We start from the raw sequence: 14,184 nt of genomic DNA on the forward strand, positions 1-14,184 counted from the left end.
TATTATTCATATTAAAATCACTAATTGAATATGTTTTTAGTCAAATTTACGATGTTTTTATTTGATTTGAATATGAAATGGTAGAACCTTAAATTTAATATGAACAATACCTTTGCAGGACATGGACATGCAGTGACATGCATCTGTACTTTGCAACTTTTTGATCAGTGTATTAAAAGTGGTCCTAAAGAGTCTGGAATGGAATGTGGCCTATTGAAAACGAAATCTTTTGACCACAATGTGCTCACTTATTTCCCTGTCGTTTGGCTAGTTCGGCTGCTCCAATATCGCATCTAATAGCCAGTTTAATATGAAGTTATAAATTTCACACACACAAGCAAGGAAGGGGCACGAGTAGGAGGCCAAGAGATACCCATACAACGGCAAACAATTTACGATGACACATTGTCGTCGTATTTCTCGTAGCTGCTGTTCTGGGCATGGTAAGCCACCAGGCCACCAACGAACTTAAGCAGTCAACTCGTTTTTGTCTGAACCGCAAGTACAGCCTCACCCTGATCCCCAACTCACCCTAGACAAGCTCCCCTCGCTTTGCATCGCCTCGTCTCGCCACGCCGCTGACTTGCCACACTTTAGTTAAGCTCAAAATGATTGCGTATAATTTGGCAGCATTTAGTGTCGACGGGAGGACTGAAGAATGCTGGGCTGGTCCACACACAGCTGCCACGCTTTGTGCCGACTGCCGACTGTCGACTGGCAACTGGCAACTGCCATCTACTAACGGGCGGCGGCTGCTGCAGGATCTCTCATTCATTTCAACAAGGATTATTTACTTCGCCAAAGATTCAATAACAATTTTGAAATGAGCGTAATTTCGTTAAGCTTGCGTCCTGGCATAAGCCAAAATAATGTCGCATAAAGCGTGAAGCAATGCTGCTCAACGTTACTTGGAAGTCCTTTCTCCGTCCACTCCCCCTCCTCTCCCCCACCATCCCCGACGACAACAATTGGCCTCTGTGCGCAAGGACAGCGTCAAAGGCGGCCAGCTACAACAAAAACAGCGCAGAATTTAGGGCTTTTCCCTCCTAGAGTGCAATTCCTGGACACTTGCAAGCACAACAGGGGACGGCTGGTGCTAGGAGTGGAAAGTGGACAAGCGAACGGACAGGCGGATTGGCGGACAGACATAGCTGATCCCAGTCGAGTGCCTGCTCATCCGACTAGCGCCATCGTGTCACATTACAACATTTTGTCGCCGCCGGCAAAGCCTTTTTGTGTCCTTGACGTTGGCGATGTTGCGGTTTGGTTGAAATTAAATTCTGCTGCTTGTGCGGCTAAGTCGTCGGGCTCATTAAAATCGATTGACGGCAAGTGCCTTGTCTCCCCTTAAATTCAATTAGTTTTAGTCAAATTTGTTGCGACCCCACCCTCACCCCCTCCAGCAGAGGAACCGCTGGCAAAACAATGCAACATCCAAGAGGTAGCCGATGGAGCTTAAAGGCCGGGGGGGATTAGGGCTATGCTTAGTGGCATGGATTTGCAGAAGCCCTATGAATTTTGTTTTACGCTGGAGGTAACGGCTTTATGTTCTTTACACTTTATATTATACGGATTTAACAAGCCATCTTAATCACTAGGCCTCACAATTGAGAGAAGAAAAATATCGTAAAATCAAAATTTTATTGCACAGCCTCAATCACTCCATCTAGACGTTTAAAATGGGTGAAAACGACGTTCCCAGACAGTCGGTATATCTTGGATTTGGATAATAATTTGGAAAAGGATAATATTTTTCCCCTAATATACTTGTATAGTGGATAAAGGGAAATAAATTGAGGTAGTGTGATTGCTTCCAACAACATGTGGGAATTAAGTAATTGATTGAAAGCTTCGTGATTTGCTCGCATTAAGAACAGAACTGAGTGAATGATGTACATATATAGTTTTCGACTAGCTCGCACAGATATACAAGTAAATATGCGTTAGAGCAGAGACTAGTGACCAGCTCCTGCTCCAGCACAGAAGCAGAATGAGAAAATCTTTTGCGCAAATGTCTAACTGCGCTCACGCAATTATGTAATGCACACTTAAGCTCCACACCCATATCCACACACCCACGAGCATTCACAATTAAGGCGCTAGCTTATCAATTAAAAGCTTTGCACAGACAGAGACGGAGACAGGAACGGAGACAGAGACAGAGACGGAGACACAAACATAAGCACCGAAGCGGCATGTGGTGGTGGGAGGAGAGTGGAAAAGGAGTGAGAAGTAAGTAAGGCGATAAAACGCCGTTAATTAAGCGCTGAGCTGATGGCATTTTATCAAGTCATTTTCGGGTTTTTGTGTAATTTTAATTAATTTTTATTACACGCCGCCACGGCTCATTTCCTGAGCCGACAAAGTCAGCTCCAATTATGGGCTGTTAACAGACCACAGAACGGACCGGCTGAAGGCCAACCAGTCCTTCACTCCCTTGGGACGAGCAGGAGAGAGAAAGGGTCCTGCGCTGCCTATGCATTCGATGGCTACTAACTAAACGAGCTACTGAGACAGGCACAATTCTGAAAATGTGATTACCATAACTGATTAAATGCATCGATGGAAAACAATCAGATGTAACTGACGATGTTGTGCAGGGACCTGCAGCGATCTAATGAAATAATTGGGGACCACAGCAACAACTCGATGCATTCCATGAGGGACGCTTCGACGGACCTTTGTTGAGCAGGACTGCACTGCATGTCCATGTCCTGCAAAGGTATTGTTCAAGCGTTTGGCTGTTTCGCCCAAATGAAGGAAATGCAATTTCATGATTGTTAAACACCTCGGCATAGGCGCACCGAATTCCCTGCTCAACTGCAGCATCTGTAACTAGCCAGTGTTGTGTGGCAGGATGGTGGTGGTGTGGTGGGAAGGGGGGTAGGGGGGCTATGCACTGTTTTTGGACTCCGGACTAATCCAATCTGCCAGCTGGTGCTGTCTATCTAACGCATCGCCAGTCAGACACTGAGCTGACCAGCTGAACAATAACTCCCGCTCCAGGCAAGCCTAGCCATGCCATGTAATTGTTATGCATTTTGGGGGAAATTAGTTTTGGGTTGTTTGCGTTTGCATTTGCATTTGCGTTTCTTCCTTTTCACTACAATCACGTGCGGCATACACGTTACTTGGATGTGGATGCGATGGTGGATGTGGATGTGGATGCGAATCCATTGAGCCCCCGCTCGCTTAAAATGCGCAATGCATGTGCAAATCTAATAATTCTTTGCCAACTGTCACTCCATTAGCGGCATACGCGCTGAAATGAGCAAAGTTTCCAGCACAAATGACGGACTCGGCCGGGCCGCGAGGGGTGTTGTGGGTTGGTATGCCTGGGTCGGGGTCTAGGGTCTGGGACAGCCCTGGGTGCAGGCCAAAGGCCAGCCATTTCCTGTTGTTCGCTTTTTGCTTGGGTCAGTCGAGGCCAGAGTCTAAAATTTGAGCTACAATCAAGGAGAGGCAGCGTCTTCAATTTCAAGCCCATTTCTGAATTTGCGATTCTGGTGTGTAAACAGTGCGTGGGCCTGGACGCTATTAATTCCAAATGGCAGACAATCTCTTCTCCATGGTGTTCTTTGGTGTCTCTGGTTTTCTCTACACTCCCGTATGTATGTACGTGGCCTGTTCTAAAGAAATGGTGAAGGTTTTCCTCACTGTTTTCTTCGATTACAATGCGTGGTGCATCATGAGTTCTTGCCAACAGGTCGAACGGTTAATAAGGAATACTACAAGGAAGTTTAGAAACGTTTGTGTGTATATATTTCTATACATAGTCTATGCAAAAGAAAAGGTGAATTTTGAAATCCTTTGAAAATCATTTACTTATTCCTCAAAATCCATCTTGCCCCCTTCAAAGTAATCCCCCTAAGATATAATACACTTTTTTTCCTACAAGTATTCCAAAAACTGAAGAGACCAATGAAAGGAAAGTGTGTTGCCTCAACTGATGCGATCAAATCAAATGAAGAACGATTTGATGGCCATACCAAAAGTGCAATTCAGAAGTCCTTCGAGGATTGCAAGAAGCGCTGGCATTACATCTGAGGAGGATTACTTTGAATGGGACAAAATGGATGTTGATGAATAAATAAACGCTTTTCAATTAAATTAGCAATTCACCATTTCTTTTGGACAGACCACGTTCGTATGTGAGTTTGTTGGTGCATCGATCTTTCAATGTCTCCGCTACCGTTTAGCTGCCTGTCTATCTGCCTCCCCGTCTCTCTCTTTGCTGTTTTTCTGTCTGTCTGTCTGTCTGGTTGTCCAACGCTCTTCGTCCTGTCTGTCCGTGGCCGTGCGTGTGTGAGTTCGAGGTTTGGCGATTTATTTTGCACAAGTTTTAATTTCCGGCAAATTTCCTAGTACAATTTCCCTTTTTGTAGCTAACGCTGCCGTTGCCAGTGCCGTTTCCATTACCATCGCCAGCGCCTTTGCCTTTGCCTTAGCCTTCACTCCCACCGATAGCTTTTGCTCTTTGCTCCAGCTGGAGCAGTTCAAAGTCGGTCATGCCGTCCGATTTCGAGAAACCCGAGCAGTATGTCTGCACTTGGGTGTGTGTGTGTGTGTGTGTGTGTACTTGCTGTTCGACATAAGTTCTCGTTATTTGGCAGTTGATAAAAAACTGCATTTGATGGGCGTGAATTGCTTGTCTTTTCGTATCAGCTTAAGTTTATGGGTTTTTGTGCAACGCATGCAAAAAACAATTCTGCAAATTCCAAGGCTTCAAGAAGACAAAATTGGGAGGATTTACCAACGATAGCAGGGCATTGCATTCGCTGCAAAAATACCCAAAATCAATGAAATGTTCACCATTATATAATATTTGCGAGTATACATATATAGTGTGTATGTAGTATTGCTGATTGTTGAAAATTATGGACGCAATGTTTTTTAATCACATTTATCATTCCATAAACTTGTATCCACTCCGGGCAATTTAACAATGTATTACTGACAGTGGACAGGCTGTAGTCATCGTATTTATAATGGTAATCGGCGTAGCCCCTAAATTTCACTTTGTGGAAATGCCATAAAATACACAAATCAGATAAATACGTTTCTTTTTCGTACAAAATACATTTTTAATTTTACTTTTCAAATAAATATCTACATCAAAAAATTTACATATTTTTTATATCGAAAAAGATAGTATTGCTCTTTTTTCTATAGCTGCTGCGGGAGCTCTTCGAGAATTGATTTGAGGCTCAACTCGTTAATGAGCTGCAACAACAGGAACCCAACTCTCTTCATGCCGCATCAAGGAAAGACAATAGCTGATGCTCAATAGCGCGTTGCTCTAAAGTTCAATCTGGGTATAAGGTCATAGTCCGTGAGGTGCTTCAGATATAAGCTTAAGTTCAATCCGGTGGTAAAGTTCAAAATTGAGAGCTGGAGGAAATGGAGGGAGAATGTGGAATATTAACTCACCATTCGGGAATGAGATCTGTGCACTTACATGTTCTTAAACGTTCAATCACATATAAATTGTGCATTATCTCTCTCTCTCTCTCTCTCTCTCTCTCTCTCTCTCTCTACAACTTATTTCATCTTTCTTTCAATCATAAAGTACAAGTATATCTAAGTCCGGGTATCAAATCAAAATTTGATTATGTATATATATGTATGCATATGGTTAGCCAGCAGTTTAATTTCATCTTCTGTATGACGTAGTCTAGTACTTCTCCAATATACGAGTGTAAAGGTGTAGAATAATGCTGCTGAAAAGATCACCTTCTTGGATTTGGCTGCCACATCAAACATATAGATGAACACTTACTTGATCAGTCATGTTGATGCGTTTGATGTTCAGATGACTGGTCGTTGTCATTGTCATTGTATTTTTATTTGATTTGATCGTACAAATAAAAATGTGTTCAAATGTGGCTTCGCCTGTGGATCAAATAAAATGAACATACTTCTCTAAGCCCGGATTTGCAAACTTACATTTATACATTTATCCTTACTATGATGTACTTTGTGAGTGTATAAGTGTTTATGTATCTATGTATGTATGTATGTATGTATGCAGGTATGTATGTATGCAGGTATGTAGGTATGTGCGTAGATATGTATGTAGATATGTATGTAGATATGTATGTAGATATGTATGTAGATATGTATGTAGATATGTATGTAGATATGTATGTAGATATGTATGTAGATATGTATGTAGATATGTATGTGTATTGATGGTTTATTTGATCTTTCTTGATTGAATGGTGCTGCAGGAACCATCAGCAAAGTTCATTAATTATATTATGCTTACGCACTCCGCAGTCCGGTTTATTTCATAAAATAGGTATGTTGTATGCTGTTGCGTGCCAGATGGAGTCTTGAGAATATTCACCAACTATTCTAAGAACATCTTCTGGGCTGAACGTTTCAAAGTGTAGAATACGTGTATATGCCGTTTTATGCGAGTAAATGGATCACAAGTGTTGGACAGTGCTGCAGAAAATATCTCTTCTCAGATGACGAACTAGGAATGTTAAAATTTGGATAAACACTTACTTTATGAGCGTCGGAGAGATCCGGTAATCCTTGGTATGTATCTGTTGCTTGAATGTGACTGCTCCTGAGTCTACAGAATAATTAATAACTACACCGAGGCATAGACTTCTCATTTGCTTTGTGGCTCTATAGGTTGCTTCGTTCCTGCTCAACTGGTCCTTCCATGTGCTTCTCGATGTTATGTGTACTATATGGGTCATAGGAACTGTATGTAGTGCTGCAGAAAATCGCACTTACTGGATGGAGCCAACAACTAAGTATGGATAACTTGGATGAATACTTACTTGAGACTGGAATGCAAATGTATTGTAATGCTCTTGAATATAGTATATACGCAGACATTTTTTAAAAAACTTGAAATTGACACTTTTTACTTAAACCTAACAAACATTTCACTTTTAGCTTAATCCTATATTGAAAAATATTTTTTTTTTTTTTTCGTATGTGTTTTCTCTACAAAATATAATTTAAAACTGAACAAATGTTGAGTTCAGACTTGGCATGTTTAATTCAAATTTTGAAAGTAAAGGCAAGCCAACTATGTTTGCTTCTCGGCATGCTTTGCGAGTCTCAAAAATATATATTTTTCGAAAATGGTAGCACATTCGTACAAGTGTTGATGTTTGTTTTTTCATGAATTGGCTTTATTTACTTCACAAATATTTAAATATTTTAATTTTGTAATCATGGCAACTTGCTGACAAATATGGGTAACATATTGCGGCTCGTAAAGGTACGATTCCTGCACTTCTTCCTTTTTATTTTGATTTCGTGTTTTTGCAGGCATTGAGCAAAACTTCCTGAATGGCTGCTGCGACGCGTCACCAATCGTCCACATTTTCGGATGACTTCTGTGCAGCAACAACAACAACAATGAAAGCAATAGTGTTTTGCGTATTTCGGTAAGCGTTTTCGTATTTTCCCCGTTTTGTTATAAAAAATCCGATGCTTTCGGATCCTAGTCTGCTTTTGTTCGAATTCACACCAGAGGCAGCGGCGTCGATGGCCATGGACAGCGGACGATTACCAAATGAACTGATCTACCCCCTTAGATTGGGTAGCGGGATTGGGGAAGGGTGGTAACATTTATTTGGTAACATGTTTCAGTTTTTTATACCCTTTACCCAAAGGCTAAAAGGGTGTTCTAGTGTTGTGCGAATGTATGTAACACACAGAAGAAGGCGTGGCAGATCCCACAAAGTATATATATTCTTGAGTCGATATAACCATGTCCGCCTGTCCGTCAGTATGGACGCAAGGATCTCAGAAGTTACAAGAGCTAGAATTACCAAACTTGGTATCCAGGTTCTCCTAAGCCCTAGGCAGATCAGGTTTGTTTTTTTTTTTTATTCTAATACAGTATGATCGGTATGTCTGTCCATCTCCTGGATCTAAGAGACTATAAGAGCTAGAGACACAAAATTTTGCACAAAGATGCATATTGTGTGTACGCTGTGCAGGTTTGTTGTTTTTTTTTTTGACTTTGTAAAGTACCGTAAAATACACCTATCACAAAAATACGTTTTTGTTTTGTAAAAATACATTTTTAATTTTGATTATCAAACAAATATCTACATCAAAATATATACTTAAAATTTTTGTATCGAAATGGAAATTATTGCTCTTTTTTCCTATAGCTGCTGCGGGAGCTCTTCGAGAATTGATTTGAGGCTCAACTCGTTAATGAGCTGCAACAACAGGAACCCAACTCTCTTCATGCCGCATCAAGGAAAGACAATAGCTGATGCTCAATAGCGCGTTGCTCTAAAGTTCAATCTGGGTATAAGGTCATAGTCCGTGAGGTGCTTCAGATATAAGCTTAAGTTCAATCCGGTGGTAAAGTATAAAATTGAGAGCTGGAGAAAACGGAGGTAGAATGTGGAATATTAACTCACCATTCGGGAATGAGATCTGTGCACTTACACGCTCTTAAAGGTTCAATCACATATAAATTGTGCATTATCTCTCTCTCTCTCTCTCTCTGTCTCTCTCTCTCTCTCTCTACAACTTATTTTATCTTTCTTTCAATCATAAAGCACAAGTATATCTAAGTCCGAGTATGAAATCAAAATTTGTTTATGTGTTTTGCTAACCAGCAGTTAAATTTCATCTCATATAACGTAGTCCAGCACTTCTCCAATATACGAGTGTAAAGGTGTAGAATAATGCTGCAGAAAAGATCACCTTCTTGGATTTGGCTGCCACATCAAACATATAGATGCATACTTACTTGATCAGTCTTGTTGATTCGTTTGTAGATGTTCAGACGACTGGTCATTGTCATTGCAATTGTATTTTTATTTGATTTGATCGTACAAATAAAAATGTGTTCAAATGTGGCTTCACCTGGAGACCAAAATAAAATGTACATACTTCTCTAAACCCGGATTTGCAAACTTACGTGTACATTTAAATTTCTGTAGATGGATCTCTCTCATTTCCTTACTATGATGTTCTTTGTGAGTGTATACTATATGTGTTTATGTATGTATGTATGTTATTATTATGTACTTATATATGCATGTCTTTTGATGGTTTATTTGATCTGTTTTGATATTAGGTGCTGCAGAAAACATCAGTAATTGACTTTGAATCAAAAAATTGCGAATACTTACCTTCTGAGGGATGTGGATATGTCTGTGGATCAACAAATGCCCTGCTATGTGTAGACATTTCAAAATGTACAATATAGGCCGTAGTTTTATGTTTTTATGGGCACGTTTTTTTTGATGTTGTATAAAGCATTATACTATATATTTGATACAAATTTTAAAATGAAACACGTTTTACTTAAATCTACCACTCTTAGAATCACTTTACGCTTAAACTTAAAGTGTATATTCACAATTAAAATTTTTTTTTTGTGTTTTTTCTAAACGAATTTTGGTTTGAAACTGAATATACTTTCAATCCCAATTTGGCATATAGAGGTTGAAGTTTGAAAGTAAAAGGCAAGTTGACTTTGCAGGCTATTCGGTTTGATTTTTTGGGCTCGCCATCGCACACGATCTCATATTCTTTGGGCTCATGGTACTTATAATGATTAACTTTAATTCAAAGTAATAGGGAAAAGTAATTTACTAAGCAATAGCTTATTGAGGCATGGATGGAGCCAGGTCGATTTGTTTAGGGTATAGTAAGCACCCTGCTTCTGTAATCATGCATTTGTCCTGGTTGTATCAATATGCCTACAACTTCAGGAAGGGTTTAACTGGCTTAATAAGGATGTGTTGGTTCGTCAATTGGAATTATGGAATTTAGGAACAAAACTATCTAACTAAACTAACCCATATGGTATATACCTAATTCTGTTTTTACACGGTAGATTTGTTCCAGAAACAGCCGTGTAAAAAAAGACATTCATCATATGCAAAAATAGGTGATTGGTTCCTTATCTCTAATGAAATATATATATGCAATTTTTCATTTTCAAGCCGGTTTATATCAAAATCGTGTAAAAACATGATTCGGTGTATTTGTATATTATTGGGAATGTCAAAAAATGTATAATGCCTCAAATATTGTGCAAAATAAATAAACTATATGAACTGGAACTAGTGTCGGGAATGAAAAACAAAATATAATGCCATTGTCGGTTTAAAAATACAGTCCAAGGTAAGTGGAATTAAAATAATACGAATTGCAACTAAATTTTTTAAAATTAAAAGAAAATATAATGCCATTGTGGGTTCGAAAATACAGTCCGAGGTAAGTGGAATTAAAATTAAATGAATTGCAACTAAATTTTTTAAAATTAAAAAAAAAAAAATAATATTATTGTCGGTTCGAAAATACAGTCCGAGGTAAGTGGAATTAAAATTATACGAATTGCAACTACATTTTTTAAAATTAAAAGAAAATATAATGCCATTGTGGGTTCGAAAATACAGTCCAAGGTTAGTGGAATTAAAATTATACGAATTGCAACTAAATTTTTTAAAATTAAAAGAAAATATAATGCCATTGTCGGTTCGAAAATACAGTCCAAGGTAAGTGCAAATCAAATGATATGAATTGGAACTTCAAATTATAAACGAAATCCTAAGATTTTAGTGGCGGGTCATTATAGACTTGCTTCAACAAGCTGTGAATTATAAGGTGAGGTTATACATTGCCTTTAATATCCGATTTTTAAATACAGAGTCGGCAGAAAAGGAACTAAGAGAGAGTAAGTGCAGAAAAGAATATAAGTTTTAGGGGTGTGGGTAGTTCAAAAATATTCCGAGGCATTAACTATTACCGTTTAGCTTGATACTTGATTGAACGGATGAAAGCATAGCTTCGATTCATGGAGCGAACACTTCTGCCATACCTGGGAAGCCAAACAATCCCAACAGCTTAAATATAAAGTTAGTGTAAAGGGCAAGTTATGGGCTTTGGGGCTTAGCATATTATTTGCATTATGCTGTTTGTATGAAACTGAACAGTAATTGAAATGCTTTCATAAACGAGCAGATTTACATTTCTATACAAATTTCTACCTCTCGCTCTTCTCCCTCCTTGCTTGTCAAATTGCCAATGCATAAGTAATTGCCCAACACCAGTTGGTTCCAGTTGCTCAATCTTCCATAGGAGGCCAAACGAGCGAAGCTGGCCAAATGTGCGACATCGCCATCGATATCGACGTTCACATCCACATCCACAGCCACATCCACATCGGTATCGGTATCTTTGCTAGATTAAATTTCCCAACGAGCCCCGTTCAAAAATCATAAGAAAATTGTTGCCATGCCAGAAGCGATGCTGTGGGACTTTGAGGCCGAGGCGTGTGGATGGGAATGCTGGGTGGAGCCATGACAGACCGACCGGTCGCACGTGCAGTTGAGTGCATTTTTCAGTTAGCTGTCCGGGCCAACTGGCCAGACGTCCAAATTGACCCTCCACATGCCTCCCACTTCCCACCTCCCACCTTCCACCTTCCACCAGCCAGTAATCGTAGTATTCTGGCAGTCACATCTTTTTGTTTGTCTGACTGTCACCAACTTAAATGGAGCAACTGTTGGCTTTCAATATTTGCTTTCTTGCCCAAACTTGTTCTTGCTGTCGTTGTTGTTGTTGTTGTTGTTGGTACTTCTACTGTTATTGCCGTTGCTCGTGTTTACCATTTAGAGCCGTACAAGGCTCGAATTTTTGTGCTTGTCCTTCCCGCTTCTGGTCCTGCTCTCTCCCTCTCTTCCTCTCCGGTGCATATCGCGGCCCACTTTGGCCAAATGACCCACCAGGTGGCTAATCGCCTGTGGCATACACACATACATATGTGCACACTATATACTTGTACAAACGTATTTGGACCACACGCGACTTTTGGCCTGCCACGGCTAATCATTTGGATATAGTTTGTGCTGGGGGAATCCATGCCCCTCACAATCAATATCCAAATCTGAATCAAATGCGAGACTCGACCGAAAAAAAATTGGCGGGCCGTCTGCAAGTTTCAATCATGGTGCAATAAAGATTGTGCAATTGGTTTTCGCTGTGGGCGTTGCGCAAAAGCCGATTTTTTCAATGACCACACCCCTTGCAACGCATTTGACCATGGGCGCCAGTTAAAATGAAAATACCGCTGCTAAGCCGTTGACTGGGACTGCAATGGACAACCAGCCGGATGAACAATGGGATGGGGTGATGTGTGATGGGCGGTGGACAGAGACCGGCGGCAGTTCGTCGGCAAGTTGATCTGCTGAAAAAATCATTGGATTTGACTCGCACACAAAACAGCCACACCAATCGTGGTCGAAAAAAAGTGCGTTCAACCAAAAAACAATTGGCTTTCAATTGGCAGCAATCTTCGCCTGGCCGTTGCTCCTGGTCTTAAATCGATTCGGCATATTGCGCATTGATGTACTCTGTGCTTGTCATTCCAGCCCTTTCATTTGTTCCACCCATCGCCATCGCCATCACTATCTGCTTCAACATCTCCATCAACATCTCCGGCATGATCTCAGTCGGAATCACAATCGCCCGATTTGCATGGCAATGTGTCGGACACTCTCTTTATGACTAAATCGGATTGTGAGCAACATTTTAAGTAGCTTGTCGCCATGTGTCTGCTGCGGCACTTCGTTCTGCTCTTGCCACAAGTTAATACACTCAGTGCTATACCCTCTATCCAAACAGAGAAGGGGTATATTGATGGACTGCTGGAGTATGCGATGATCCTACAGATCCTATCGTGGCTGGTAAAATATTATTTAACTATTAATGTCATCTACTGTCCGGAATGCCGGAACTGCGTAACATTAGGAACACCCAGCAATCACTAACAGCTAGCAATTAAGCTGTGACCAAATAGCGATCGAATAGCTAAGTAGTGACTAATAATCAACAGTGACAATAATCGATAGTATCCGATAATATAGATAATAATGGGTTAATTGATAGAAGAAGGTCGCTTAGTGAAAATTGAGTTTAAGGCGAAATGTCTGCACTTTTTAATTTCCCCTTTTAACTAATTATTTAGAAGTAAACTTAAATTCATTTATATTTATCTTTGCCTAATTAAACACTGTTTGTTATTATTCCTGCCACTTATTCCTCTGATCGGCTTTTAATTGTAAAAATAATTTGTGTCCATTAGAAAGTCGTTCTTTATCTCAATAATATTAGAAGTTACACCTATGTTGTTGAATTTTCCGATTTTATTATTTGATATCCTGCAAACTCACATTAAAATTTGTCTTAGGGATAAATACTCGTATGAATGCAGAAGTGACGAAGGATATCCCGAAGTCGACAGTGTTCAACTAAACGGTTCCATCTTTATTATAAAGAGTACTTCACTGCCGTTCCTGCTCGAGTGTAACATTCTCTCTTGTTTTTTAATTAAAGTTTTGTAGTTCTTCTTTTTTTTGCTTTTGTGCCCAACATTTCTGCTAATTGTCTTAAGCGCATCAACAAACTTTCAACTTTTTCTGCAGTCCATTTCGTTACTTTTTGCCTCCGCCGCAATGTGCAACGAATTGTTCAGCTGAAAAAGGCGAGTGGGGCAGCAACAATGGGCTTTGTTGTTGGCTCATTCCACAAAATACTGAGCTCTGTGTCTTGCCCCGACCTATACAAACTATTTGCCTAATGTTGGAACAATAAAAGACACAACATTCGATTTATTGGCAAATCATTAGAATTAGGGGCATTTTTAGTTCTAGTCAAAAAAGTTTCCGGTTTCCGGTCTCACTTGCCGGAATCGCCAAAACAATTTTTGTCAACAACGGCTAAAATTTCTACAATATTATTTTCAGTTTAGCAGGAAATATTTAGGGTATTTCTGATTCCTGTTTTAGATTCCAGCTTTTCATTTAAATAAAAACTTAAATAGAAGGCACAATTACTTCTGCTGAGGAGTTGACTTTGTCGAATTATTTGAATTATTTAAAGCCCCTGATATGATTGTATTTTAACAACCTATTATCCCGTATTTATACTTAACAGCTACGAAAAGTTGTTCTATGAAACAAATACGAATATCCCACATCTCCCCCCTGGTTTTACTAGTTTTAATAAAAACTGCTCAGTGACTGTTTTTGTCGGGAATTAAGAAAATGAAAATCGGCAGTGAGTCTGGTATTTCGGACTATACATAATTTATGTTCCAATGGACACGCTTTCTCCGGAACACCCCGCAGTAAAACGGTGTAACATTTGTCGAAAAAGATGGCCATCATCCTTTGCCCG

At 39.8% G+C, this 14,184-nt stretch overlaps 3 long non-coding RNA genes across 5 annotated transcripts; all 3 read right to left on the minus strand.

Moving 5' to 3' along the window:
* Positions 1-5,162: 5,162 nt before the first annotated feature.
* LOC115626936 lies at positions 5,163-5,971 on the minus strand. Of its 2 annotated transcripts, none has more exons than XR_003995638.1 (4): positions 5,947-5,971; positions 5,780-5,892; positions 5,459-5,717; positions 5,163-5,391 (listed from the first exon to the last, which is right to left on the minus strand). It is a non-coding gene; the product is annotated as an uncharacterized LOC115626936 (long non-coding RNA). The 2 variants fall into 2 exon arrangements; XR_003995637.1 differs by having other exon boundaries at positions 5,459-5,720; positions 5,947-5,970.
* A 138-nt stretch (positions 5,972-6,109) lies between these two features.
* LOC115626924 lies at positions 6,110-6,921 on the minus strand. 2 transcript variants are annotated; one of them, XR_003995635.1, is made up of 3 exons: positions 6,798-6,884; positions 6,514-6,700; positions 6,110-6,450 (listed from the first exon to the last, which is right to left on the minus strand). It is a non-coding gene; the product is annotated as an uncharacterized LOC115626924 (long non-coding RNA). The 2 variants fall into 2 exon arrangements; XR_003995634.1 differs by having other exon boundaries at positions 6,117-6,450; positions 6,514-6,730; positions 6,798-6,921.
* A 1,223-nt stretch (positions 6,922-8,144) lies between these two features.
* On the minus strand, positions 8,145-9,366 carry LOC115626922. Its single transcript, XR_003995632.1, has 5 exons — positions 9,129-9,366; positions 8,915-9,076; positions 8,744-8,859; positions 8,437-8,681; positions 8,145-8,369 (listed from the first exon to the last, which is right to left on the minus strand). It is a non-coding gene; the product is annotated as an uncharacterized LOC115626922 (long non-coding RNA).
* Between the last annotated feature and the right edge of the window lie 4,818 nt (positions 9,367-14,184).

Source organism: Scaptodrosophila lebanonensis, unplaced genomic scaffold, assembly GCF_003285725.1.
Source record: "Scaptodrosophila lebanonensis strain 11010-0011.00,11010-0021.00 unplaced genomic scaffold, SlebRS2 tig00000089-arrow-pilon, whole genome shotgun sequence".
NCBI lineage: Eukaryota > Metazoa > Arthropoda > Insecta > Diptera > Drosophilidae > Scaptodrosophila > Scaptodrosophila lebanonensis.